This window comes from Bubalus bubalis, chromosome 5 (assembly GCF_019923935.1).
Source record: "Bubalus bubalis isolate 160015118507 breed Murrah chromosome 5, NDDB_SH_1, whole genome shotgun sequence".
Classification (NCBI taxonomy): Eukaryota; Metazoa; Chordata; class Mammalia; order Artiodactyla; family Bovidae; genus Bubalus; species Bubalus bubalis.
This window is the reverse complement of record NC_059161.1, coordinates 70,296,021-70,323,617: the sequence shown is the minus strand read 5'-3', so window position 1 is coordinate 70,323,617 and position 27,597 is coordinate 70,296,021. Positions and strand designations below refer to the sequence as shown.

The 27,597-nt window shown below is 37.5% G+C and overlaps 1 long non-coding RNA gene across 2 annotated transcripts in view; it reads right to left on the bottom strand.

Moving 5' to 3' along the window:
• LOC123333733 overlaps positions 1 to 27,597 on the bottom strand; it is a 268,037-nt gene that overhangs the window by 148,518 nt on the left and 91,922 nt on the right. The gene's annotated exons all lie outside the window — the stretch shown is intronic.

The window sequence follows — 27,597 nt, the reverse complement described above, 5'->3', positions numbered from 1 at the left end:
TAAACGTCTTTTAATTTCATGGCTGCAGTCACCATCTGCAGTGATTTTGGAGCCCAGAAAAATAAAGTCTGACACTGTTTCCCCATCTATTTCCCATGAAGTGATGGTACCGGATGCCATGATCTTCGTTTTCTGAATGTTGAGCTTTAAGCCAACTTTTTCACTCTCCACTTTCACTTTCATCAAGAGGTTCTTTAGTTCTTCTTCACTTTCTGCCATAAGGTTGGTGTCATCTGCATATCTGAGGTTATTGATATTTCTCCCAGCAATCTTGATTCCAGCTTGTGTTTCTTCCAGTCCAGCGTTTCTCATGATGTACTCCCATTACTTCATGGCAAATAGATGGAGAAACAGTGGAAACAGTGGCTGACTTTATTTTGGGGGCTCCAAAATCACTGTAGATGGTGACTGCAGCCAGGAAATTAAAACACGCTTACTGCTTGGAGGAAAGTTATGACCAACCTAGACAGCATATTAAAATCAGAGACATTACTTTGCCAACAAAGGTCCATCTAGTCAAGGCTATGGTTTTTCCAGTGGTCATATATGGATGTGAGAGTTGGACTATAAAGAAAGCTGAGCATCTAAGAATTGATGCTTTTGAGCTGTGGTGTTGGAGAAGACTCTTGAGAGACCCTTGGACTGCAAGGAGATCCAACCAGTCCATCCTAAAGGAAATCAGTCCTGGGTGTTCATTAGAAGGGCTGATGTTGAAGTTGAAACTTCAATACTTTGACCACCTGATGCGAAGAGCTGACTCATTTGAAAAGACCCTGATGCTGGGAAAGATTGAAGGCAGGAGGAGAAGGGGATGACAGAGGATGAGATGTTTGGATGGCATCGCCAACTCAATGGACATGAGTTTGGGTAAACTCCTGGAGTTGTTGGTAGACAGGGAGGCCTGGTGTGCTGCGGTTCATGGGGTCACAAAAAGTTGGACATAACTGAGTGACTGAACTGAAGCAATGAGAAAGAATGAACTATAGGTCTACAATGACAGGGATTAATCTTACAAACACAGCATTGAGATAAGAAAAAAAAAAAAAGGAAACCCTAGATATATGAATGTATAGTTTATTCCATTGTTTAAAAATTCAAAACTCTCTTGGTAGAGGTTAAGGATGGCAGTGTTACTTAGGGGAGAGAAGAGGACTGGAGTGTGTGCAAGATAAATTTCTTGGCATAAGTATATTTTATTAGATTAAATTTTTAAGATAATATCTTGTGCATATCTTGGAAGGAATAAGTACTAAATAAAAGGCGATGGGGTTATTTTTTGACAGGAAAAAAAGTTTATTTTTCTCTTTACATCACAACTACCATCAGGGTATACTTAAGAAACATTAAAGAGATAAATGTAAAATAATTTATTAAAAATGTATACAGAAGAGAGATTATTTATAGGCTCTCAGTATGTAACAGTTGTACAAATTTTTAAAATGGAAAAATACAAATCACCAAGAAATGTAAGTCTATGAAAGGTAGTAAATGTACACAAAATTATAAAATTTAAATAAATAAAAATTAGTATTTATATTAATAAATATATTTAATATTTAATAATAAAACCCTTTAAAGTATAAATGTTCAGAAAAACAATAAAAGTGTGACCAAATATTTGGATATAATTATACTTATAGTCACAGAAAGAAAATTCAATAGAAATCTCAAATATAAAATGCAGTACTTCTTACCATATTAAGCATTTAAGGAATATTTTATGGATAATGTTACAAAGTAATTATTTTATTTCATCACAAAATAAATTTTTTAGCATCTAAGTGTGTTGGACCCAGTGGCAGGAATTAGGTAGAATGTGGTGAGCTAAAGAAATACACTTCTGTAACAATCTAGAGGCATGGGAAGGTGTGGAATGTAGAGGGAAGGCTCAAGAGAGACAGGACATATGTATATGTATAGCTCGTTCATACTGATGTATGGTGGAAACCAACACAATATTGTAAAGCAATCATCCTTCAATTAAAAATAAATTTAAAAAAGCACACTCCCTACTACCAAATTGTCTGCATTTTAATGCAAATGCTAATAATGTGAGCAGCTAAATAAATAACTAACATTGCAAAAAAGGTGTGAAGGAAAAGGAGAAGTTATTTAGTGAAGAGTCATGGGTTTAATATTGGGTGCCTCCCAGGCCCCTCTTCTTCATCTTTCTGATGGTTCCTCCCTCCTTCCAGATCAACACTTCTACACATCACATGACTAGGGGATTTTTGCAGAATCTAACACCTGTGGCTGCAGTATGTCTCTGGTCAGTGATGTGTTAATATAAAGTGTCTTCAGGTTTTGTCCTAGAAATTCTTTTCTTCACTGCTACACTGTGATTAGACTGGAATACATGATAATTCTATTGGTAGACTAATCCTATAATTTCCAAAGGCATAGATGTAGTGATGATGCCACAGTTTTTTTTTCTAGTTCCAATATCCCCTCAAAATGTAGATTTATATATTCTTCCATTGAATTTGTTCTTGTTATTTAGTCGCTAGTTTGTGTCTGACTCTTTTGTGGCCCCGTGGACTGCCAGGCTCCTCTGTCCATGGGATTTACCAGGCAAGAATACTGGAATGGATTATCATTTCCTTCTCCAAGGTAATCTTCCTGACCAGGAATTAAACCAGAGTCTCCTTTGGGTCTCTTGCTTGGCAGGTGGATTCTTTACTACTGAGCCACCTGGGAAGACTTTTTCCACTAAATATTCACATCTAAAATAGAAATTTTTATATCCCATACTCAACCTGCTCCACTCTCAATTTTTTATTTCATTATGTCAATCTTATTCACATAGTTGTTCAAGCCAAAGACTTTGGAAGCATCATGACTCTTTCTTCTCATCCCAGATAAAAACAGAAGATGCTGCCAGATATTTTCAAATATATTTCCCAAATATGATCGTGTATCAACAATTCCAAGTTGTCTTAATCCAAGCCATGATAGTCACTTATCTAACTAATCAATAGCCCCCATATTGCTATTATTTATTTATTATAATTTACAGTGGATTTCCCCTATAATCTATTTTCCATACATCAGTCTGAGTAATCACTTAAAAATATAGATCTGACTATTATCTCTTCACTGTTTACAATCATTCAGCCCTCACACCTCACGTAAAATCAGAAATCTTTACTATGCTTCAAAATGCCCTATACAATCTGGCCACAGGATCCTTTTCAGCATGGCCATATTTCATCCACATGGGCACCTTGCTCTTGACACCAGGCAGATGCCACTTCCTAAAAAATCTACATTAATTCCCTCTAGAGAAGGTCTGTATATCCATAATCCCATAGCCAATAAATTCAAGAGGCATTTATTAAACATGTATTATTATTTTTAACTTATTTTATTTGATTTATTTACAATGTTGTGTTAATTTCTGATGTTCAGCAAAGTGATTCAGCTGTATGTGTGTGTGTGCATGTGTGTGTGTGTGTGTGCACGCGCATGTATGTGTGTGTGTGTAAAGGGCTTCCCTGGTGACTCAGCAGTAAAAAATCCACTTGTCAATGCAGGAGATATGGGTTTAGTCCCTGGGTCAGGAAGATCCTCTGGAGAAGGAAATGACTACCCACTCCAGTGTTCTTGTCTGGGAAATCCCATGGACAAAGGAGACTGGTGGGCTTCAGTCCATGGGGTCACAAAGAGTTGGACACAATTTAGAGACTAAACAACAGTAAGAATATATATGTACCTATTCTTTTCCATATTCTTTTTCAAGATGGTTTATCACAAGATACTGAACCTAGTTCCCTGTGCTATACAGCAGGATCTTGCTGTTTTCTCACTCTATAATCTAATATAATAGCTTGCATGTGCTAATCCCAAACCACCAACATCTACTATTGATGAAGCTGCATGACATATATCCTTTTTAGTGCCTCTGTTTATATAACATGAGATATAAAAATTTCTGTTTTTCCTTCTATAGTTATAAATTATCTTTTCTGAGAAAATAATTGACTCAGACTTCTTTATGAAAGTTGATAATTGTCTCTAAAGTCCTATACATTCTTTCTCTAAACTATACCAGATACTAGAATCCTGTTATTAGGGAATGCTTCAGTTAAAAAAAAAAAATAGTTGAAAGGAAATTGCTTTATGAGAATAATCACCTAAATTAATAATATGGGATGTTTATGTGTATTCAGAAAGGAAGAAAACAATCACATTTATGTCCATATTATACTCTGTGCTTCGGAAAGGTAATCCAGTTGCTAAGAATTCAACAGCCCTTATAACATTAAAAGGAAATGTTCCTGCAATTACTGACTTTATAGCATTTAGTTTTTTCCTGAGGGAAAATCAATAAAGGGATAAAGGAAATATACTTTTAACTCTATTGGCTTTAATATGAACATTTTGTTTACATTAATTGCTAATACTGTTTAAACATACATCTCTTTCATCTTAAAGCACTGTTATCCACATACTATTCTTGATCACATAATAGATTGATGCCATTTACTATTCTTCAACAGGCTAATAATAAACAATAAATTTTTACTATTTTTTTGATCTTCCAGTCTTCTCTCACAAATGTCTTCTTCTGTGGCTATATATATAGATTATACTTTCTTTTACTGACAACATGTTTCAATATAAAGATTTATACCCATCATTCTCCTTGCTCCTAGGGTTGATTTCTCTCTGTTAAATATGAAAGATTATTAGCTCTGCTCCATTTTTACCTCCATCACATGTGTTCCGAGGGGTCCATCTTCTACTCCCTGCCTAACCCATCCCTCTCTCTGAGCCAGTGAGATGCTATCTGATTCAAGCACATTGCACTTGGAAAAGAACAGGGATGAAAGAGGTTTGAAATCACTTACCTGCCCATTTATCAGTTGCATTTTCTTTGTAATACCCCCAGCATTACCTTAGGATACTGTTATCTAAACACTCTGTTTAAACAGAATGCTTTATCCTCAAAGAGCAACTTAGAAACAAAAAGCTGAGAGAAGGAAAGGGTTTGCAGGCTATAAAGGAACAAGGCAGGAGGAACAGAGCCAGAAGAAAGTGTCGGCTTTGTTCTTATAGGTCCAATATGTTGTAACTTGCCCACACTCTAGTTTTACCTTACCCTTTCTTTTCATTTTGGAACAAAGTTACTAGAATATGTTATTTAGTATCTAACAAGTTGACTGGATCACCTCAGGAACACTCAGGTTTGATTTTCCTCTTTCAATCATTGGCTAGATCCGACTAACCTCCCCTCCGACCTCCCTAAATTTGACATCAACAGAATCTGAAGAGGAACCACATTTATTTGCTGTCACTCTGCTTGATCTTAGACTCTGATCACCAGACTGCCCTCAGGATTCTAAACTGAGACTCCATCTCCTCCACTTCCTGTCAGTATGTGGATACAGCTCCCATGCCTGATTTGGTTTGGATTTTCTATTTTCAGGCTAACGTAGACTGGTATGCTAAGTCGCTTCAGTCGTGTCCGACTCTGTGTGACCCCATAGACGGCAGCCCATGAGGCTCCCCGTCCCTGGGATTCTCCAGGAAAGAACACTGGAGTGGGTTGCCATTTCCTTCTCCAGGGCATGAATGTGAAAAGTGAAAGTGAAGTCGCTCCGTCATGTCCGACTCTTCGTGACTCCATGGACTGTGGCCAAAAGGCTCCTCCATCCATGGGATTTTCCAGGCAGGAGTGCTGGAGTGGGGTTCCATAGATTGGTATACTCTATCACAAATCCACTTTGTCAGCCATGGAGCTGAAGGTAAGACTCAATTCTCAAGCCCAGCAAGTCTGCTATGCCAGCTTAAGAGCTCCGATTTGGGAGGACTAAGGCCCTGCAGTATGAGATTAATAAACTACAGTAAAATGCACTTGAAAATCTTGGAATCTCAGGTTTCCTACACTCACAGGATTTTTAGAAGTGGCCCACTCTGTCTTTCCAACAGCATGCATTCCCTCCTGGCCATAAAATTCATAGCCAGGATTGCCACTACATAACCTGGTGAAGCAAAGTTTATATTTACTAAGGAAGAAACAACACTGTTACTTTCAATGATCTGTAGGACTCCATCCACATGTGCCTGCAGAGGGTGGGAGACAATGGATCTAACTGGAGCTGGAACAAAAAGGGCAGAACTTGAAGTTGGTAAATGTTATCAACATGGGAGCAATCTCCTATAAAAAGAATCAATTCTCTGGAAAGGATGCAGAAGGTAATACTATTATACTGGTAGGAAACCTCTGGAAAGTTTGGTGAAAGTGATGGTCCACACTAGGTAAAGTAGAAATACCAGAATATTTGCTAAAAATTAGGTCAAGTAGAGGAAATGGTAAAAATACTGATAAAACTCAGCATGCTATAATGGATGTGCATAAATATATAACATCAAGAACCTACCTGCCATGGAGAGGCTGAGCACTGTGCCACAACTACTGAGACTGTGCTATAGAGCCTGGAGCCGCAACAACTGAGCCCATGAGTCACAACTACCGAAGCCAGTGTGCCCTAGAGGCTGTGCTCTGCAACAAGAGAAGCCCCTGTAATGAGAAGCCTGTGCACTGCAACTAGCGAGTAGCCCCCACTTTCCACAACTAGAGAAAAGCCCACACAGCAATGAAGACCCAGCATAGTCAAAAATAAGTAAATAAAATTATATATAAAAAAGAACCTTATATATAAAAATTGGCTATGATTCACAGGCGTGCCTTGAAGACACATGGGTGACAGGGAAACTGGTATTATTGAGATGCAATGTGGTGGGTGTTCTCTGTAGGTCAGAGGTGATGGTGGGAAACACTAGAACAGATCTGATGATCCAGATAGCAACATGCATGACGTAAAAGGCAATAATGATGGTGCTTAACCATCAGAAGCAAAAAAATTGTCCTCAATTTTATTGTAAAGAATAGTAATATCTCAGTGGAAGACAGGTAAATACACTCTTTGAGCTTTCTGAAGATGGTTAAGACAACACAGATTCACTTGAGATAAGACAGATAACTAATAAAGCAGTTGCTTAGTCTATACAAAATAAAAGAGGATTCGTAATTAGTGTCCCATCCAGATTCAAGTAACATACCTTATATTCCAATTCAGACCTGAACCAGTTCTCATCCACTGAACTGATTGACTAAAGAAGTGGCCAGGTTCCAAGAGAGGAGGACCATTCAAAGTCATGGCAAAGATACACTATAATGACTCCCTCAATTCTATTCACAATGACAATCTGCTAGAATGATTTTATGTTCAGAAAATGGTGATACCAAATATTTCAAGGATTTTTGGTTTTGCCAAGATAAATTCTCTGGATTCCTGAGGAGTTATGCTTTCATAGAGTAACACAACAGATGTACAAATAATCATTAAAAACTAGGACTGTGTCCAAAGTCTGTTCTCTAGGGGGTGAGATGAATCGAAAGAGTAGCATTGAAATATATATATATTATCATATGTAAAATAGATAGCTAATGGAAGGTTGCTGTATAACAGAGGAAACTCAACCCAGGCTCTGTGACAACCTAGAAGGGTGGGATGGGGCAGAGGGTGTGGGTGGGAGGGAGGTTCAATAGGGAGGGAATATATGCATACTTATGGCTGATTCACATTGTCTTTTGGCAGAAACCAACAGAATATTGTTAAGCTATTATTCTCCAATCAAAAAATAAATTAAAAACATAAAAATGGAATGGAAATTTTTTTAAAAAAGAAAACAAAACAACAAACTAGGACTACTGCCCAATGACTTTTGTCTCTTTATGCAAGGATTCACCAATCTGGTCCTTGGGAATCAATGCTTCAGTTATAGCAAGGGGGAAGGGTGTCAAGAACTGTGAAAGGCCTGAGATTTTTCCTCTGCTTACAAAATAAGTAACTATCCTAGTTTCATAGATCCTGGTGAGGGGCATTAGAGACAAAAGGACTTCATCACTCACTTTGCAGTAGATACCGTGAGCTTCATGTTCCTATCAGTTTCTTGTAGCTGACATGCCAATGAAGCAATAGGAGGAGGGCTAGATGCATGTTCTGAGTGCTGTAGTTTTGCATTGCAACTGAAAAACCTTGGGGTGCTTGCCTACCTGTTGCCATTGAAGATACACCATCTAATAAAGGTGGTGGTGGTGTAGTCACTAAGTCATGTCCAACTCTTGCGACCCTATGGACTGTAGCCTTCCAGACTCCTCTGTCCATGGGATTCTCCAGGCAAGAACACTGGAGTGGGTTGCCATTTCCTTCTCCAGGGGATCGTCCCGACCCAGGGATCGAACCCAGGTCTCCTGTGTTGCAGGCAGATTCTTTACCAACTGAGCTGGGTATTGTTCAGTAAATTCCTGTTCCCTCTGCCCGGAGAAAGATACTATATCTTCCAATGCTGCCTGTTGTACAAACATCCTTGAAAAGTCAGTCCAAACAACACTATTTAACCTACATCATTCAGAAATGAATGAGATTCATGGAGAATTATCTCCCAACAATGCATAACCATAATTTTTAGACCACTTCACTACTGGCGAGTTTTCTCATATGGGTATATGCCATCTGTCAGCCACTCTGATTCTGATTTGACTGATGGGCTGGAACTAAATCGGTTTGAAACATCTTATACAGCATCTAACTAAATGCTACTATCAACAAGACCCTAAAAGCAAAATGACAACTTGTACTATTGATTTCAGCCTGGTATGTTGCATCCTCAGGTGAACAAACCCGGTAAACTATCAGTGTCTGGCTTAGAAAGCCAGGTGGTATTTTCCTTAAGTGTCTGTACTGACTTTTCTACTTGGTCAACAGGACCAAGTTATAAATTTAGGTGGCACCCTGACCAAAATTAAGTGACTTCATTTTATGTCTTTACTTTCTATGCTCTGACTTTGTACCTTTTAGATGTACCTGATAACCTATGCGAGCTTACTTCTGCTGACTCCAAATATCCTGAGTCTGCTGTTGGATCCTCAAGACAATGTCTTCCTTTCCTGGGCTCACTCCTATGCTGCATTCCACAATCGGTCTAACTGCTGGGTCTGCGGAGCACTCCCCTCTTCGTCAGCGGAAGGCTTCCCATGGTGGACATCCCCACTTCAAGGAAAAGACTTTCTCCAAGTCTGTGAATACCTTTGACAACAATCACATTCGATGTTTCTTCTTCATCTGATGACATCTACCAACCCTAAAATGGACTGGTGCAACACTTTGTACTTTAACTATGGACATAATGTGACTTTTAATTTCGATTTTAACTTGTTTTAATGACTATGTTGCCTGCATCTGTAATTGTATAACTGGATTTGTTCTAGCCGCATGAAAGCTTTTAAGTTACAAATGGTTGCTCAAACTCCTGCTACTGCTGTAGCTTCCTCCAACTGCTATTTGGGGCCCCTGGATCAGATATCCTCAATATGAGGATTAGGAGAATATGTTGCCTCACCAATTTAGGGACAATGCCCCTTGTCAGCTCGGAAGCAGTTATGGAACGAGAATGACGCCCCTTTTCCCTAGGCAACATAATTCTCCTAAAAGAAAAGGGGGGAATGAGAGAGTCAGTTCCTGGGCAAGTTGATAGGGAGTCTAGGGGTCCCCAAGGAGAGAGGGGTCTGGAATTCTCAAGGAGGAAGAAAGGACAAGCTTTTTTTTTTTTTTTTCTTCCTCCACATTCCTTAGGATTATATAACAATGTATCCTGCCTAAGGACAGTCTTTGGATTCAACCTTTTGTTATCTTAAAATGTTAATTATGGGAGTAGACCTGGTCTTTACAAGGGTGTATCTTGCCTGAGGACAGTGTTACCTTAAGATGTAAATTATGGGAGTGGGTCTGATGAAGTCTTTACAACCTCCAGACCTTCTTTGGATTATATAACCTCATTGTTAACACTAGCAAGCGGGTACTCTTTCTGCCCCCTTCTGATGCCTATGTCAGAAGCTTTCTCTATCTCCTTTATACTTTAATAAAACTTTATTACACACACAAAAAAATAAATAAATAAATAAATTTAGGTCCAACAGGATGTAATCAAGATTGCCCAGATCCCACCTTGGACAATAGGTACAACAATTCAGCCTACTGTCCAGGCAGTTGGCTGTCAATTCAGCTTACCCTGGATTCCTACCATGAGGTTGAACATTTGATGCACTCATGACAAACTCTAAGGTACAGGCATTATTTTTACAGGGAGATGAAAGTTAAATACTGGAAATAGAACTGCCTTATGACCCAGCAATCCCACTGCTGGGCATACACACTGAGGAAACCAGAACTGAAAGAGACACGTGTACCCCAATGTTCATCGCATCACTGTTTATAATGGCCAGGACATGGAAGCAACCTAGATGTCCATCAGCAGATGGATGGATAAGAAAGCAGTGGTACATATATACAATGGAGTATTACTCAGCCATTAAAAAGAATACATTTGAATCAGTTCTAATGAGGTGGATGAAACTGGAGCCTATTATACAGAGTGAAGTAAGCCAGAAAGAAAAACACCAATACAGTATACTAACACATATATATGGAATTTAGAAAGATGATAACGATAACCCTGTATGCGAGACAGCAAAAGAGACACAGATGTGTAGAACAGCCTTTTGGACTCTGTGGGAGAGGGAGAGGGTGGGATAATTTGGTAGAATGGCACTGAAACATGTATAATATCATATAATAAACGAATCGCCAGTCCAGGTTCAATGCAGGATACAAGAAGCTTGGGCTGGTGCACTGGGATGACCCAGAGGGATGGTACGGGGAGGGAGGTGGGAGTGGGGTTCAGGATGGGGAACACGTGTACACCCGTGGTGGATTCATATTGATGTATGACAAAACCAACACAATATTTTAATTAGCCTCCAATTAAAATAAATAAATTTAAATTAAAAAAAAAAAGAAAGTTAACACCCAGTTTTCCATAGAAACACAATCCCAATGACATACAAGGTCTCCTGAAAAGAAGAGGTTATTCACCATTGTTGGGAACTCTCAGAGTTCCAACCTCCAACCTCAGTCATTTCATATGGTGGCAATGTCCTCTCGGTGTTAGCATAGATAGAGGACAGACTGGAATGACTTCTCTCTGCCAGTTCCTCCAAAATCAGACAAGACTCAACAATCCCAACTGAACTAGAAACCATATGTTTACCAGCTAGTTAGATGAGGGATGGAAATTAGACAATGTCAACCTGTGTCCCACAGGTCAAACTTGAGGAACCCTAATGAAAGCCTTTGGGTTTTGTTGAGGTTATCTTAATGTTCTCATTCCCATAGGAGAGTATAATATTTTTTATTTCTAGGATGAGAAAATGTTAATCTTTAGAAATTTGTATTTCTTAAATATAATTGAAGTGCCAAACATGCATTTTATGTCTCTGTCACATGTAGCAGAAATTGCAGACCACAAAAAATTCACATATGTATTGGTCTGTTTATAAAGCAGTATTTTAAAATTGGCATAAATACTTATTTTTCTACATGTACTATGCAGTAATTAAAATGACAACTTGGGCAATATTAGCGCTCTGATTTAATTGAGGGGTGTTTAGCTGATTACAAACAGTGTATTCATTTTTTTTTAAAAAAATGAAATTCTAATTAGTGTTGGCTTCCTGTCAAAATCAGTAATTAAGAAAGTTGTCAAAGTCAATGCTATTATTCATCTTGATAATGAAATTATTTAAACATCAAACATGAATGTTCTATTAGCTTGAGGAGTATAATTGTTAACAGTGCTCACAGGGCGAAATAAACACATCACATCAGCTACATTATCTACCTAAATACCTCCATACAGATGCTGGTGATTAAGACGCTGAAGCTTTGTAAGTTTAAGTATGTTATTGAGATTACTTTCCAAATAACGTTTAACTTTGTTGAGGTAGTACCTGTGATGTATGTGGGAAAACATGACTCCACATTCTTTTGAAGGTCAATTATTAATAAAATGCTTTTATAACCTGCAAAAATAAACTGTACTTTAAGTATTTAACTTTATGACTTTTGGCATGTATTCCAGAAACAATGATGATGTCTCACTGCACATATCCATCACCCCTGAAAGTCTCCTCCTCTCTGAATGAACTTCAGCCCTTCCTCACCAATCCCCTGTGCCCAGGAAACCACTAATCAGTGGAGTTGTTTTTTGCTATATATTTGCTTGAATTTTCTAGAATCCATATGAATATAATCATAGAGTTGGATTTTTTATGGATTTTTCAGTCATGATAATTAAGATTCATTCATGTTGTGTTACATATTAATAATTAATTTTTAATGCTAAGCAGTATTCCATTGTATTGCTATACCATAGTTTCTGGATCTATGCATACTTTTATGACATTCCAGCTATTTTCAGGTTTAGCTATTACAAATAAAGAGACTATGAACATTCATACACAAGTCTTTGAGTTGAGATATATGCTTTAACTTGCTTGGATAAATACCTAGAAATACAAGGATAATGTTATTTCTATATCTATCATTTAAAAACATATTTTTAAAAACTTTCAAAAGTTTCTCCCAAGCAGAAAATCTTCTAAGATTTAACATTTGTACCCATATTATATGAGAATTTCAATTCCTCTGAATCATTGCTAAAACTTTTAAATCATTGCTAAAGGTTTTTTAGTGTTTTTTTTTTTTTTTCCAGTTGTTTGCTTGTTTTCACCATTCTAATGTATATGTAGTAATATAATACTGTAGTTTTAGTTTATATTTTCCTAATGACTCATGATTTTGAACACATTTCATGTACTTGTTTGTCTGCCATCTGTGTAGTTTTCTTTTGAGTGAAGAATCTGTTGAAATATTGTTGCTTATTTTTATTGATATGTGTGCTTTTTTATTATCAGGTTTGAGAATTCTGTGTGTATTTTGATAGAAATCTTTTATTAGACATGTGATTTTTCAAATATTTTCCTTGCCTGATTTTTTAATTTTAATGATATTTTATGAAAAACAGATATTAAGTTCAATTTATTGTTTTTAAGAAATCATACTTTGAAATGAGCAAAGAACAAAGATTTTATCAAATGTTTTTAAAAGTTTAAAAATGTTAAGTTTATGTTCCAGTTGATAATACACTATGACTTTTTAAAAATATACTATTCATGATATGTATTTAAGTTTCTTCTGTTCTTCCTTTCTATTTTTTGCATATTGATATACAAATGCAGCACCTTTTAAAAGATTCTTATACCATGTCTTCTTTCTCAACACACTTTCCCTCCACGCTGTTGTTATTATCATATCACTAAGTCATGTCTGACTTTTTGTGACCCATGGACTGTAACCCACCAGGTTCCCCTGTTCTTCACAGTCTCCTGGAGTTTGCTCATATTTATGTCCACTGAGTTGGTGATGCTATTTATCCATCTCATCTTCTGCCTCCCTTTCTCCTTTTTCCTTCAATTGTTCCAGCCTTAGGGCCTTTTCTAATGAGTCAATGCTTCACATCTGTTGGCCAAATTATCGGAGTTTCAGGATCAGTTCCCCCAAAGAATATTCAATGAATATTCAGGGTTGATTGCCTCATTTCCATATATATACACACACACGTGCATATATATATATATATATAGCCACATAAATATCTCTGAATTGTTTAGTATTATCATTAATATATTAATCTATCTTTATCTAATATCACATTGACATGGAATATAGAACTTTATATTTACTGTGGGAAAGAATCCCTTAGAAATGGAGTAGCCTACATATTCAACAAGAGACTGGAATCTAGTACTTGGGTGCAATCTCAAAAATGGTAAAATGATCTTGATTCACTTCCAAGGCAAACCATTCAACATGACAGTAATCTAAGTCTATGTCCCAACCACTAATGCTAAAGAAGCTGAAGCTGAATGGTTCTATGAATACCTACAAGAACTTTTAGATCTAACACTAAAAAATATGTGCTTTTCATCATAAGGGACTATAACACAAAAGGAGGAAGTAAAGAGATACCTGGAGTAACAGGCATGTTTGGTCTTGAAGTACAAAATGAAGTAGGAAAAGGCTAACAGAGTTTTGCCAAGAGAATGCAATGGTCTTGGCAAATACCCTCGTCCAATAATACAAGAGATGACTCTACACATGGACATCACCAGATGGTCAATATCAAAATCAGGTTATTTATATTATTTGCAGTCAAAGATGGAGAAGCTCTATACAGTCAGCAAAAACAAGACCTGGAGCTGAGAGTGACTCAAATCATTGACTCCTTATTGAAAAATTCAGACTTAAATTAAAGAAAGTAGGGAATACTACTAGGCAGTTCTATACACAGTAGAGGTGCCTTATCCCTTATATACAGTAAAGGTAATGAATATATTAAAGGAATTAGATCTGATAGACACAGTGCATGAACAACTATGGACAGAGGTTCATAGCACTGTACAGGAGGCAGTGACCAAAACCATCTCCCACGAAAAAGAAATGCAAGAAGGCAAAGTGGTTGTCTGAGGAGGCCTTACAAATAGCTGAGAAAAAAAGCAGAAACCAAGGCATAAATGGAAAAATATACCCAACTGAATGCAGAGTCCCAGAGAATAGCAAGGACAGAAAAGAAAGCCTTCCTATGTGAACAATGCAAAGAAATAAAGGAAAACAATAGAGTGGGAAAGACAAAAAAATCTCTTCAAGAAAATTGGAGACACCAAAGGAACACTTCATGCAAAGACGGACACAATAAAGGACAGAAATGGCAAGGATCTAGTAGAAGCAGAAGATATTAAGAAGAGGTAGCAAGAACACAGAAGAACTGCACAAAAAAGTTTTAATGACCCAGTTAACCATGATGGTATGGGTCACTCACCTAGAGCCAAGCATCCTAGTGTATGAAGTCAAATGGGCCTTAGGAAGCATCACTACAAAGCTAGTGGAGGTGACGAATTCCCTGAGCTATTTAAAATCCTAAAAGATGATGCTGTGAAAGTGCTGCACTCAATATGTCAGCACATTTGGAAAACTCAGCATTGGCCACAGGACTAGAAAAAGTCAGTTTTCATCCCAATCCCAAAGAAAGACAATGCCAAAGAATATTCAAACTACTGTATAATTGTACTCATTTCACATACTAGCAGAGCAATGCTCAAAATCCTTCAAGCTAGGCTTCAGCAGTATAAGAACCTAGAAATTCCAGATGTTTAAGCTGGATTTAGAAAGGCAGAGGAACCAGAGATCAAATTGCCAACACCTGTTGGATCATAGGGGAAGTAAAAGAATTCCAGAAAAACACCTACTTTTGTTTCAGGGATTACACTAAAGCCTTTGACTGTATGGATCACAACAAACTGTGGAAAATGCTTTAAGATATGGGAATACCAGACCAACTTACTTGCCTCCTGGGTAATCTTTATACAGAGATAGAAGCAACATTTAGAACCAGAAATAGAACAACAGACTGCTTCAAAACTGGGAAAGGACTATTTCAAACCTGAATATTGTCACCATGCTTATTTAACATATGCAGAGTACTTCATGTGAAATGCCAAGCTGGATAAATCATAAGTTGGAATCAAGACTGCCAGGAGAAATGTCAACAACCTCAGATATGCAGATGATACCACTCTAATGGCAGAAAGCAAAGAGAAACTAAAGAGCCCTTTGATGATGGTGAAAGAAGAGAGTGAAAAAGCTGGCTTAAAACTCAACATTCAAAAAACTAAGATCATGGCTTCTGGTCCCATCAGTTCAGTTCAGTTTAGTTCATTTCAGTCGCTCAGTCATGTCCGACTCTTTGTGACCCCGTGAATTGCAGCATACCAGGCCTCCCTGTCCATCACCAACACCCGGAGTTCACTCAAACCCACGTCCATAGAGTCAGTGATGCCATCCAGTCATCTCATCCTCTGTGGTCCCCTTTTCCTCCTGCTCCCAACCCATCCCAGCAACAGAGTCTTTTCCAATGAGTCAACTCTTTGCGTGAGGTGGCCAAAGCACTGGAGTTTCAGCTTTAGCATCATTCCTTCCAAAGAACATCCAGGACTGATCTCCTTTAGGATGGACTGGTGGGATCTCCTTGCAGTCCAAGGGACTCTCAAGAGTCTTCTCCAACACCACAGTTCAAAAGCATCGATTCTTTGGCGCTCAGCTTTCTTCACAGTCCAACTCTCACATCCATATATGACCACGGGAAAAACCATAGCCTTGACTAGATGGACCTTTGTTGGCAAAGTAATGTCTCTGTTTTTCAATATGCTATCTAGGTTGGTCATAACTTTCCTTCCAAGAAGTAAGCGTCTTTTAATTTCATGGCTGCAATCACCATCTGCAGTGATTCTGGAGCCCCCCAAAATCACTGTTTCCACTGTTTCCCCATCTATTTCCCATGAAGTGATGGGACCAGATGCCATGATCTTCATTTTCTGAATGTTGAGCTTTAAGCCAACTTTTTCACTCTCCACTTTCACTTTCATCAAGAGGCTTTTTAGTTCCTCTTCACTTTCTGCCACAAGGGTGTTGTCATCTGCATATCTGAGGTTATTGATATTTCTCCCGGCAATCTTGATTCCAGCTTGTGCTTCTTCCAGCCCAGCATTTCTCATGATGTACTCTGCATATAAGTTAAATAAGCAGGGTGACAATATACAGCCTTGACGTACTCCTTTTCCTATTTGGAACCAGTCTGTTGTTCTATGTCCAGTTCTAACTGTTACTTCCTGACCTGCATATAGGTTTCCCTTTTTTTGTTGTTGTTGTTGCATTTTTATTTTATTTTATTTTTAAACCTGAAACACTGTATTAGTTTTAAGAGGCAGGTCAGGTGGTCTGGTATTCCCATCTCTTTCAGAATTTAATGGCAAATAGATGGGGAAATAGTGGAAATGATGACAGGTTTTATTTTCTTGTTCTCCAAAGTCACTGCAGATAGTGACCTTAGCCATGAATTTAAGACACTTGTTACTTGGAAGTAAAGCTATGACAAATCTGGACAGCATATTGAAAAGCAGAGACATCACTTTGCCAACAAAGGCTCATATAGTCAAATCTATGGTTTTTCCAGTAGTCATGTATGGATGTGAGAGTTGGACCATAAAGAAGGCTGAGCACAGAAGAATTGAGACTTTCAAACTGTAATGCTGGAGAAGACTCTTGCGAGTCCCTTGGACAGCAAGGAGATAAAACCAGTCAATCCTAAAGGAAGTTAACCCTGAATAGTCATTGGAAAGACTGATGCTGAAGCTCCAAAACTTTGACCACTTGATGCAAACAGCTAACTCTTTGTGAAAGACCCTGATGCTGCGAAAGATTGAGAGCAGAAGGAACAGGGGGTGACAGAGGATTAGATGACTGGATGGCATCACTGAGTGAATGGACTTCAGTTTGAGCAAACTCCAGGAGATAGTGAAGGACAGGGAAGACTGGCATGCTGCAGTTCATGGGGCGGCAGAGTTGGACACAACTTAGCAACTGTATAATAGTGTTTTATAAGTCTTAAAGTCAGATATGTATATCTCTCAAGTTTTTTGTTTTCAAAGTTTTTTTTTTTTTGCTTGTATTATAATCTCTGACTTTTCAAGTAAAGTTTAAAATCAGCTTATTTTTTTGAATTAAGCTTTTTTAAATTAATTTATTTTAATTGGAGGCTAATTATTTTACAATATTGTGATGGTTCTTGCCATACACCGACATGAATCAGCCATGTTTGTTCTGTTGCATACTGTATCTTTTACATCTTATTTTAAGGGTGATTACTGTTGTATTTAGGAATTTATTTTTAAAAATGTTTCCTATATCTAGAAAACTTACTTTTCCATTAGGTCTAGTAGCTTTTGCTGTAGATTTCTTAGGATTTTTCTACTTGATAATGTATTCCATTAGTAATGACTTTTACTTCTAGTCAGAGTGCTTTTGATTTTCATCTTTTCTCATTGCATTGGCTTGACTGATTCAATTTTGAATAGAAGTGATGAGAATACACATTCTTCCTATATTCTAATCTTCATAGTACTTAGTTTCTGTCATTACATATGATACTAGCAGTAAGTTTTTCTCAGACCTTCTTTTCAAGCTGAGGAAGTTTCCTGGTATTTCTATGTGCTGAGAGTTTTTCTTAGGAGCGGCCTTTACATTTGTCCATTTTTTATATAGTCGTCCTTACTGTCATAAAATTTTTAATGATACATCAGCCCGTATTAATATTGCCATCCTTGTAGAATCTGTAGTGATGCAACCTTCTCAATTCCTGGTGTTTGTCATGTGTGTGTTCTTTCTTTTCCTCCTAATCAGTTTGTCTAGAAACTTATCAATATTATTGATCTTTTAAAAGAACTAACTTTTGCTTATTATGCTTCTCCCTTTTATATTTACCCTTATTTTTATTGTTGATTTTTCTCCTTTATATGGCTTTCCTTTTCTCTTCATTTTCTGTTTTTCTAAACAAAAGTTGTGCTTTGGTTTGAGACCTTTCTTTTTTACTCAAATAGGTGTTAGTGTGATAAGCCATCTCCTAAGTATTATTTTAGTATCATACCACAAATTTGGATGTGTTGTGTTTTACTTTTACACAATTTATATATTTTTGATGTCTTCCTCAATGTACAGGTAATTTAAAGCTGCATTATTTGATATTCAAATATTTGGAAATTTTCAAAGGTCATTTCCAATTTGATACCATTGACTGCATACATTTTGTATGATATAACACTCTTTAAAATGTATTAAATATGCTTTATTGTCCAGAATATGGACAGAATATTCTGTCAAACGTTTTATGTGTCCTTAAACAAATGTGTATTCATCACTTGTTGGGTGGGATATATCTGGATTTTAATCCATTAAATTACTGTCAAGCCTTCTGTATCAGTCCCTCAAATACTGAGAGATCTGCTATTAAAATATCTAACTGTAATTGTGGCTTTATCTATTCCTCCCTAGAGATCTATCATTGTTTGTTTCTTATTTTTGAAGCTCTGTTATTAAGAGTATAATAATATTAGTGTTAGGATTTTTATGACTGTTTTACAAATTGTTGTTTGTCATTACAAAATAAACTTTTAAAAATCTGGTTTATTTATTGATCTGGACTAATTTATCTGATATTAAAATAGTCACATAAGCTTTCTTTTGATTAATATTAACAAACTATATCTGATTCTTTTTACTTTTAAATTTAGTGTGTGTTTGTATATAAAATAATATTATAAAGGAAACATATTCTTGGTTCTTAGCTTTTTATGCAATCTGATCATCTTTATCTTTTAATTACTATGCATGAGTATTTACATTTGTGCATAAATCTTTCATTTGCAATTTGTATACCTTTGTTTCATCTGGTCTTTGTTGTATTTCTCTTTCTTTTTTGCTTTGTTTGGGTTAATCCAGTATTATTATTCCATTTTATATATTTTGTTGATTTATAAGCTATAACAATATGCTCTAATAATTTGGCCACCTGATGCAAAGAACTGACTCACTGGAAAAGATCCTGATGCTGAGAAAGATTGAAGGCAGGAGGAGAAGGGGATGACAGAAGATGATATATTTGGATGGCATCACTGACTCGATGGACTTCAGCAAGCTCTGGGAGTTGGTGATGGACAGGGAAGCCTGGCGTGCTACAGTCCATGGGGTCACAAAGAGCCAGACACGACCGAGCAACTGAACTGAAGCTATAACACTCTAACTAACTTTTAGAGGCTGTGTGAGAGTTTCTACTACCCTTTGTTAGCTACTTTCCATCTATCTCTAAATGATATTATGCCACTTTACATATAGTAAAAGAACCTTACCAGAGTTTCTGAGTATCTTTGGTTTGTTGTGGTGGTTTATTTGCATTTTTTCGTAGTGTGAACACTTACTGTGAGATTCACTCTCTTAACAAGTTGTGAAGTGCACAATACCGTATTAGAAACTCTAGGCCCTGTGCTGTAAGACAGATCTCTACAATAAATTTATCTGGCATAACTAATCGGTTATGTCCATTGAGCAATGAGGAACTGTTCAATAGTTATCATGTCTTGTTTTGAAGATTTCTTAGGCAGGTCTAGGGCAGCAACTAGCCTAAGTTTAAGTATCCTCCACTGCTGGACAAGCTCTATTTGTGTGCTTTTCCCACTGCTCCATAATGTGGGCCAAAAACAGGCCCAGGTTTTTACTTTGCAGGAGTATAAGCACTGTTTCTTTTGGTCCTTTCAAGTAGATCCTTCCCAGCTCTCAGCTAGTACGAGCTGTATGAACTTATCATTGTTCTACTCAATACCCAGGGGTCCTTCTGCACTTTTCTGAAGCTCTCCCTCTGAATCCCTTTTCTTTCCACTCCTCTGCCCTGGGAATTTTATCCACCAGGGCTTTTCTAAACTCAATGACATCACTTCAACCCAGAGAGTCAGCCAAGCCCTGCCTGGGCACTTGCTCCTCATACCACAGTCTGAAAAACCTCTCAAGGCAGTGAGCTGGGGAGTTGGTCACCCACCATGTTTGTTTATCCTGTATTTAAGGATCACACTTCTATTGGGTTGGCCAAAAAGCTTGTTTGGGAATGGAAACAAACTTTATGACTAACCCAATAAAATCATTATGTCACATACTTACTTTTTAATTTTTTTTAAATGGTAAATCATTTTAAATTTAAAGATTTATCAAAAGGAGAAAACTAGTCCCTATTTTTCTATCTTGAATAGGAGTAGAATTCCTCAAAATGCTCTTTATTAATGGTATCAAATGATTGGTTTTCAGCTCATAACACGTTTTGCATATTTTCCAGATGGAGGGAAGGAAAAACAGACCATGTTTTTATGCTGCTTTCTTCAAATGCTAAGAATCTTTCAGGAATTCATTTCCTTCCAATAGATACCATCTACAGTGTATAATGATGAACTGGTAGCCTGAAATAATTAGTGTATACAAGGTGATCTCTATGCTATTTTTACTGAACACCAGATGGCAGGAGTTCCTGGGTATATATACGTATATTTTATAACTGATTTAAACTTGAACAGCAATTAACAAGAAAGAATCTTTAAAAGGAAGAAGCACAAAAATACAGTCAGGAAAAATCATTCTCTGAGATAAGCAAATAATTTCCCCCTTTTATAACACAAGCTCACTAAGATACACAGATATCCAGTGGTAGTTTGTATTATTAAACACACACCAGGAAGTCCCTCTGGTAATTAAGTTAGCCTTGCTACAGTCAGAAATGGGCATACCGCTGTCATAAGCAAAAACACTAGTACTATTAAAATTTACTACCCTAACAAAGCGTATACTTGGCTTTATCTGCAGAATATGAATGAGTGTCATCCAAGATTTTATTAAAACACACACACACACACACAAGGAGACCTAATTACTTTATATATATTAAAGGAAGAAGCACACAACTATGTGAGCTTTACTCATGAAAGAGGCTGTTTAAAGCCAAGAGAAGAGAGTGGTATCAGGACTCAGTCCAATTAGAATTTCCATCCTTGCTCTTCTTAAGCATAATTAAGTAAGTCACATACAATTTTTCTTCATCGTAAAATGAAGATATATTACATTGTGAGTGATAAGTGAGATGACATAAATAGACACCAAACACAGAATTCATATAAAGATATTGAGCAAATATTATGTATTTTTAAATGATGGACAGAGATCAACTGAAATTTCACAAGAAGGAACTAGGAATGATAATCGAGTTTTTAATGATAATAGTTAAAGGGGTCTGGTCTAGAAAGAATGATGTAGAATTTCTTTTTTTTTTTTCTTCTCTACTCTATCCTGCTAATCACAATTAAAAACTCAGGAAATTACACATATCAAACCAAGGGAGAATTCTTAAATGTTAAAGGAGAATTCTAAACCAGAAGAAAGCATACTTCTTCAGAACCTCAGGACTGAAGAATCCACCAATAACAGGGTAATGTGTTATCTCCTCAACAAACAGATAAAGACTACTCAGACCCCCAATCCCAACTCACCATCTAGTGACAAAATGAAGCTAGAAAACCTTATTTCTCTGTCACCTTGAACAGAAATTTTTCTGAAAACCTCTGAAAAAGCCAGACCTACTGGGCAGAGAAAATCTGCTGGGAACCCAACAATAAGTGTCTGTTAGAATCATTCTCTTTAGCTGCCGGGCCTGGGACTTTCCATTTAGAACAAGAGCTCCTAAGGTGTGCAGGCAGCAGGTACAAAAGAGACCCAAATCCAGAAAACAGCCCGATCAATAAGAGCGTCCTTACCGGCCAGGACTCTCCTTCCCACTCAGGGATACTGAAGAGGGTTCATGGGACAAGACACAGGGATCCAGTCACACATGTGGCCTCACCCTAGAAGCCTATTTGTCCTACATGCTTAAGACATCCTGGCCTATCCAGACATACCTGACAAGTGAGTTAAACAAGCAGAAAGGACCAAGTCACAACAAATAGCATGATCCAGGCAGCCTCTCTGTTTTCAGAGACCTGAGGATCCCTTCATCTGCTCAGGGACATGGAGAAGCAGGTGGGCACTGAGAGGGTAACCCCTCCTCTACCTAAAGAGACCAAGCAACCTGGACAGGAGACATGCTTTCTGCTCTGCAGGGAAGTACTGCCAAAGTCCCATGGAAGAAATAGCAGCACCAGAAAAAACAAGCAGAACAAAGAGCTGTGAAAATGAAACTGTCACTGGAAACACATCACACCGAAGTAGGCCAATCTGCTCAGTCGCCTCGTGGTGTCCAACTCTTTGTGACTCTGTGGACTGTAGCCTGCCAGGCTCCTCTGTCCATGGAATTTTCCAAGCAAGGATAGTAGACTAGGTTGCCATTTCCTACTCCAAGGGATCTTTCCAACCCAGGGATCAAACCTATGTCTTCTGCATTAGCAGATGGATTCTTTACCATTATGCCACCTCGGAAGTAGGCCAATACCCATATGTTAACTCTAAACAGTGTGATAAACAGCTAAAATAATAGATTTTAATAGGGCCCAGAGACTCCTAACATAATAAAAATAGCCCAGGAAACAGTAATGACCCAATCACACCAGTAATCAATAATATCACAACTGGAATGAGAAAAGAAAATCAACTAACACCAACCTCAAGTTGAATCAGATGTTAAAATGATTTGACCACAATTTGAAAGCAGCCTTCATAAAATCCTTTCAACATTCAATAGCACACTCTCCTATTCAAATGAAAAATTACAAATATTCAGCAAAGAAATAAACTAATAGAAAAGAACAAATGGGAAGTATAGATATGAAAAATATAAAGCAACTATAAAAATCTCAAGAAATTTTTATTAAAGTGGAGATAATAGAGAATAAAAATCAGTGAATTGGGGACAGAGAAATAGAGTTCACCTACTCTGAAAACAGAAAATAGACTGAGAAAGAGAAAACTGATTAGAGCCTCAGGGTCTAATGGAACAACAAAAGATCCATTTGTATAATAGAATTTCAAGAGGAGAGGAAAAGGGAAGGACTGAAAAAAAATTCTAAAAAGTAATAGCAGAAAATTTCCTAAATTTGGCAAAAAACAGAAACCTACAGGCGCAGGAAGACAAAAAACTGCAAATTTGATCAGCCCAAGAAATTCATGCCAAGATATGCTATAATTATACATTTTTTCCTGTTTATTTATTTTACTTTACAATATTGTATTGGTTTTGCCATACATTGACTTGAATCCACCATGGGTGTACATGTGTTCCCCATCCTGAACCCCCACCCCCACCTCCCTCCCCATCCCATCCTTCTGTGCCATCCCAGTGCACCAGCCCTGAGCACCCTGTATCATGCATCAAACCAGGACTGGCTATTCATTCACATATGATAATTTACATGTTTAAATACCATTCTCCCATATCATCCCACCCTCTCCCTCTTCCACAGAGTCCAAAAGACTGTTCTATACATCTCTGTCTCTTTTGCTGTCTCACATACAGGGTTATCGTTACCATCTTTCTAAGTTCCATATATATGCATTAATATACTGTATTGGTGTTTTTCTGTCTTACTTCACTCTATATAATAGGCTCCAGTTTGATCCACCTCATTAGAACTGATTCAAATATATTCTTTTTAATATCTGAGTAATATTCCATTGTGTATAAGTACCATAGCTTTCTTATCCATTCATCTGCTGATGGACATCTAGGTTGTTTCCTTGTCATGGCTATTATAAATAGTGCTGAAATGAACACTGAGGTACATGTGTCTCTTTCAATTCTGGTTTCCTCAGTGTATATGCCCAGCAGTGGGATTGCAGGGTCATATGGCAGTTCTATTTCCAGTTTTTTAAGGAATCTCCACACTGTTCTCCATTGTGGCTATACTAGTTTGCATTCCCACCAACAGTGTAAGAGGGTTCCCTTTTCTCCACACACTCCAGCATTTATTGCTTGTAGACTTTTGGATAGCAGCCATTCTGACTGGTGTGAAATGGTACCTCATTGTGGTTTGGATTTGCATTTCTCTGATAATGAGTGATGTTGAGCATCTTTTCATGTGTTTGTTAACCATCTGTATGTCTTCTTTAGAGAAATGTCTGTTTAGTTCTTTGGCCCAGTTTTTGATTGGGTCATTTATTTTTCTGGAATTGAGTTGCAAGAGTTGCTTGTATATTTTTGAGATTAATTCTTTGTCCGTTGCTTCATTTGCTATTATTTTCTCCCATTCTGAAGGCTGTCTTTTCACCTCACTTATAGTTTCCTTTGTTGTGCAGAAGCTTTTAAGTTTAATTAGGTCCCATTTGTTTATTTTTTCTTTTATTTCCAATATTCTGGGAGGTGGATCTTAGAGGATCCTGCTGTGGTTTATGTCGGAGAGTGTTTTGCCTATGTTTTCCTCTAAGAGTTTAATAGTTTCTGGTTTTACATTTATATCTTTAATCCATTTTGAGTTTATTTTTGTGTATGATGTTAGAAAGTGTTCTAGTTTCATTCTTTTACAAGTGGTTGACCAGTTTTCCCAGCACCACTTGTTAAAGAGATTGTGTTTTGTCTATTGTATGTTCTTGCCTCCTTTGTCAAAGATAAGATGTCCATAGCTGCGTGTATTTGTCTCTGGGCTTTCTATTTTGTTCCATTGATCTATATTTCTGTCTTTGTGCCAGTACCATACTGTCTTGATGACTGTGGCTTTGTAGTACAGCCTGAAGTCAGGCAAGTTGATTCCTCCAGTTCCATTCTTCTTTCTCAAGATTGCTTTGACTGTTCAAGGTTTTTTGTATTTGCATACAAATTGTGAAAGTATTTGTTCTAATTCTCTGAAAAATACCATTGGTAGCTGGATAGGGATTGCACTGAATCTGTACATTGCTTTGGGTAGTATACTCATTTTCACTATATGGATTCTTCTGATCCATGAACACGGTATATTTCTCCATCTATTTGTGTCCTCTTTGATTTCTTTCACCAGTGTTTTATAGTTTTCTATATATAGGTCTTTTGTTTCTTTATGTAGATATATTCCAAAGTACTTTATTCTTTTCATTGCAATGGTGAATGGAATTGTTTCCTTCACTTTGTTTTCTCATTGTTAGTGTATAGAAATGCAAAGGATTTCTGTGTGTTAATTTTATATCCTGCAACTTTACTATATTCATTGATTAGAACTAGTAATTATCTGGTGGAGTCTTTAGGGTTTTCTATGTAGAGGATCATGTCATCTGCAAACAGAGTTTTACTTCTTTTCCAATCTGGATTCCTTTTATTTCTTTTTCTGCTCTGATTGCTGTGGCCAAAACTTCCAAAACTATGTTGAATAGTAGTGGTGAGAGTGGGCACCATTGTCTTGTTCTTGACTTTAGGGGAAATGCTTTCAATTTTTCACCATTGAGGATAATGTTTGCTGAGGGTTTGTCATGCTGCTGCTGCTGCTGCTGTTGCTAAGTCGCTTCAGTCGTGTCCTACTCTTTGCGACCCCATAGACGGCAGCCCACAAGGTTCCCCCGTCTCTGGGATTCTCCAGGCAGGTATGTTCCTTCTATTCCTGCTTTCTGGAAGGTTTTTATCATAAATGGATGTTGAATTTTGTCAAAGGCTTCCTCTGCATCTATTGAGATAATAATATGGTTTTCATTTTTCAGTTTGTTAATGTGGTATATTACATTGATTGATTTGTGGATATTGAAGAATCCTTGCATCTCTGGGATAAAGCCCACTTAGTCATAATATCTGCCCTAATTTTTAAGATTGCTTTCCTTCTACTAACCCTGGGGTGCTGGGAGGCAGTGTAAGGAACTCCTCCCATGGCAAAGGTCTTGAGGAAGGAGGCTCGGCATATGCAAAGGCAGGATTGAGCCTCAGGAGTACCCCTGGAAATTCTCGAGCATCTACCCCCAAAACCAGAGTCTGCCTACTTTGCTGCTTTGTGCTCTCACCTACATCTCTGACTTTATGGGGGGCTGTCCCCCACCACCTTTCTCTGAAAAAGAGTTAACTTACCGCTCCAGTTAATAAAGTTCCTGAGCATGACAAGAGTGTCTAAACTATCTAAATACAGATTCCTTTGAGCAGTTAAAAGATTGATTAGAAATTGTATTGGTGACGGGTTTTTCACTTGTTGGGCCAATGTTTGCTGCTAAGTTTCCATATCCCTTACCTACTGTGTCCCTGGAAGTATTGATTAATATAATTGGTGTATAGGAATTTAAGTAGTAGCTTTAATGTTTGTAACCTTGGACCCTTGAGTTAATTCTTTTCTTGTTACAGCCCACCACACCTTTGCCCTATAGGAATCCAACTTTATCTAATGCTTTCAGAGGGTGGCGCCTGACTTTAGAGAAAAATAAGTTTTCTGAAAAAAGGATCTTAAAATGTTGACAGGCCTCCAGGCCAGAAGATGATGTAAATCACCTAACTTTTGCATATGATAAGTTTGCAGGAAGAAAGCCTGGCTTACTGCTGACTCTACCCCTTCCCCCATTATCCTATATGCATAACTTAAGGTATAAAAACTACTTTGGAAAATAAAGTGTGGGCCTTGTTCACCGAAACTTGGTCTCTCCATGTCGTTCTTTCTCTCACCTTCTGGCTGAATTCCCATCTGGGGCGTGGAGGCTCATCAAGCCTACTAACTATGCCTGGGCTTCTAAGATCTGACCGGGGAGGCCCTAGTGTCTCCTCTCCTTCGGGAGAACAGGAGGATGCCTGTGGCCTACGTAGGTGATGCAAATTCCTTATTTTGGAATTTTATTAGCTTTCCACGTAAACCAAGTTATTCAGCCTCTTTTCTCCACTGAATTTTCTCACTGAGCTATCCTTATTTAACTTTATATCTTTAACTCTATCTTAACTTTATATCTTTAACTCTATATTAACTTTATATCTTTAACTCTATTGTATCCTGATCGCCAAAGCCGTCTCCCCTTTGAATTCCCTGGATCCACTGGGGCTGGACCCCGGTACTGGGGTTCTTCATTTCTTCCTTTTCTAGTTGCTTTAGGTGTAGAGTTAGGTTATTTATTTGACTTTTTTCTTGTTTCTTGAGGTATGCCTGTATTGCTATGAACCTTCCCCTTAGCACTGATTTACAGTGTCTCGTAGGTTTTGGGTTGTTGTGTTTTCATTTTCATTCATTTCTATGCATATTTTGATTTCTTTTTTTAATTTCATCTGTGCTTTGTTGGTTATTCAGAAGCGTGTTGTTCAGCCTCCATATGTTGGAATTTTTAATAGTTTTTCTCCTGCAATTGACATCTAATCTTA